The sequence below is a fragment of the Mandrillus leucophaeus genome, unplaced genomic scaffold, assembly GCF_000951045.1.
Source record: "Mandrillus leucophaeus isolate KB7577 unplaced genomic scaffold, Mleu.le_1.0 Scaffold130, whole genome shotgun sequence".
Taxonomy (NCBI): domain Eukaryota; kingdom Metazoa; phylum Chordata; class Mammalia; order Primates; family Cercopithecidae; genus Mandrillus; species Mandrillus leucophaeus.
The window spans coordinates 638,789-642,014 of NW_012101255.1; the positions used below are offsets into that span (position 1 = coordinate 638,789).

At 37.9% G+C, this 3,226-nt stretch overlaps 1 pseudogene across 1 annotated transcript; it reads left to right on the forward strand.

Annotated features, from left to right (window-relative positions):
• The first annotated feature begins 276 nt into the window (after nt 1–276).
• Nucleotides 277–2,132, forward strand: LOC105534075 (annotated as a pseudogene). The gene has a single exon (XR_001005206.1). The product of XR_001005206.1 is annotated as a 14-3-3 protein theta pseudogene (transcript).
• The last annotated feature ends 1,094 nt before the right edge of the window (nt 2,133–3,226 follow it).

A 3,226-nucleotide genomic window follows, 5' to 3' on the forward strand; every position in this document is an offset into this window, starting at 1 on the left:
AAGAGAAATTAACACTTCACCATATTTGCTTCAGATCTTTTTTAAAAAAGAAATTGTATGTTATACATGCTACAGATTTAGCTATAACTATTTTCGCTTCCTGATTTCCTAGAAGTATCCACTGTCCTATAAACACTTTATATCATTCCTATGAATGTTATAGTAGCCAGTGCCTATGTATTTATGCATAGTAATATTGTTTTTTGCGTTTAAATGTACATATATTTATGTGACAAATCTGCAACTTCCTTATGTAAACAATATGCTACATTCGCCTCGCGGCCGCTGAGACATGAAGCTCTCGAGGCTCCTCCCGCTCCGGGTGGGCGCTCTCCCTCGCTCTCCTCGTCCTCTGCCCCGGCCCCGGCCCCGCGCCCGCCGTGGAGAAGACTGAGCTGATCCAGAAGGCCAAGCTGGCCCAGCAGGCCGAGCGCTACGACGACATGGCCACCTGCATGAAGGCAGTGACCGAGCAGGGCGCTGAGCTGTCCAAAGAGGAGCGCAACCTGCTCTCCGTGGCCTATAAGAACGTGGTCCGGGGCCGCAGGTCCGCCTGGAGGGTCATCTCGAGCATCCAGCAGAAGACCTACACCTCCGACAAGAAGTTGCAGCTGATTAAGGACTATCGGGAGAAAGTGGAGTCCGAGCTGAGATCCATCTGCACCACGGTCCTGGAACTGTTGGATAAATATTTAATAGCCAATGCAACTAATTCAGAGAGTAAGGTCTTCTGTCTGAAAATGAAGGGTGATTACTTCCGGTACCTTGCTGAAGTTGCATGTGGTGATGATCGAAAACAAACGATACATAATTCCTGAGGAGCTTACCAAGAGGCATTTGATATAAGCAAGAAAGAGATGCAACCCACACACCCAATCCGCCTGGGGCTTGCCCTTAACTTTTCTGTATTTCACTATGAGATTCTTAATAACCCAGAGCTTGCCTGCATGCTGGTTAAAACGGCTTTTGATGAGGCCATTGTTGAACTTGGTACACTGAATGAAGACTCATACAAAGACAGCACCCTCATCTTGCAGTTGCTTAGAGACAACCTAACACTTTGGACATCAGACAGTGCAGGAGAAGAATGTGATGCGGCAGAAGGGGCTGAAAACTAAATCCATACAGGGTGTCATCCTTCTTTCCTTCAAGGAACCTTTTTACACATCTCCATTCCTTATTCCACTTGGATTTCCTATAGCAAAGAAACCCATTCATGTGTATGGAATCAACTGTTTATAGTCTTTTCACACTGCAGCTTTGGGAAAACTTCATTCCTTGATTTGTGTTTGTCTTGGTCTTCCTGTTGTGCAGTACTGCTGTAGAAAAGTACTAATAGCTTCATTTCATAAAAACATAAGTAACTCCCAAACACTTATGTAGAGGACTAAAAATGTATCTGGTATTTAAGTAATCTAAACCAGTTCTGCTAGTGACTATGTTTTGTATTACTGTGAAGATAAGAAAATGTAGTTAATTAAAATTTAAACAGTGTTCCACATAACTTCTTAATTTCTACATTCCCTCCCTTACTCTTCAGGGATTTCCTTTCAATAAGCAACATTTCCATGCTCTTAATGTATTCCTTTTTAGTAGGAATCCGGAAGTATTAGATTGAATGGAAAAGCACTTGCCATCTCTGGCTAGGGGTCACAAATTGAAATGGCTCCTATATCACATAAGGAGGTCTTGTATATCTGTGGCAACAGGGAGTTTCCTTATTCACTCTTTATTTGCTGCTGTTTAAGTTGCCAACCTCCCTTCCCAATAAAAATTCTCTTACACCTCGTACCTTTGTAGTTCTGGTATTCACTTTTCTATGTGATAGAAGGAGCATGTTGCTGCCAGAATACAAGCATTGCTTTTGGCAAATTAAAGTGCATGTCATTTCTTAGTATACTAGAAAGGGGAAATAAAGTACACAAGTCCAAGTCTAAACCTTTAGTACTTTTCCATGCAGATTTGTGCACATGTGAGAGGGTGTCCAGTTTGTCTAGCGATTGTTATTTAGAGAGTTGGACCACTATTGTGTGTTGCTAATCATTGACTGTAGTCCCAAAAAAGCCTTGTGAAAATGTTATGCCCTATGTAACAGCAGAGTAACATAAAATAAAATTACATTTTATAAACCAAAAAAAAAATATGCTACAAATCTGCAACTTCTGTTTTCACTTGATATTATATCTATCAGGCATCCTTTTGATATATGAATATCTGATTATTTATTCTTTAACCAATACATTTTATTGGCATGCATTTAAAATTTTTCAAATGCCTATATTTTGACCATCAAGTTTTACAACTTATTACAATTTAATTCCAATTTTGGTGAGAGTTTCTTGGTGGCCAATGCATGTTTGTTTTTTAAAAGATTTTGTGCTTGGGAATAATGTGTTCTCTGTTTCATGCACATTTCATGTATGGCTATTATATAAAGCTTATAAATTGTATGGTTCAAATTCTCTATCTTGAAACCAAATTTTTGTCTGCTTAAGCAACTAATTTTTAAAATTATATGAAGTAGTTAAAAATATTTCTCTATGGTTGCATATCTATCCATTTCTATTTATAATTTTTACTGCATGTATATTGTAGTAAGTTGCTAGGGTCATATAGCATCAAAATCATTTCTTCCTTTTATCATGTAACGTCCTGTAATCCATAATAATGTACTGAATTTAAAATCTGTTTTTTGTCATCTTTTGTAACATTGTTATTACTATCTTTTATAAACAAGGAATAGCTGAATTTTATAGTTTTAACCAAAGTGAGAATTTGCTTTACCCTGTGATTTCATCTGTTTGTGTTTATGATGGTTCCTTGTAGTAGATGTATTACTCTCATATTATTGTGTGCCATTTAACAATGTTTTTCCTTTTTCATTATTTTATTCCTCCATTTTATTAGATCGATCAGTATCCTTAATTCTATTTTTATTCCTTAATGTTTTAAAAATACACACACTTCTATTCACAATAGCAAAGACATGGAATCAACCTAAAGGCCCATCAATGGTAGAATGGATAAAGAAAATGTGGTACATGTACACCATGGAACACGATGCAGCCATGAAAAAGAATGAGATCGTATCCTTTGCAAGAACATGGATGGAGCTGCAGGTCATTATCCTTAGCAAACTAAGCAGTAACAGAAGACCAAATACTACATGTTCTCACTCATAAGTGGGAGCTAAATGATGAGAACATATGGCCACATACATGGGAGC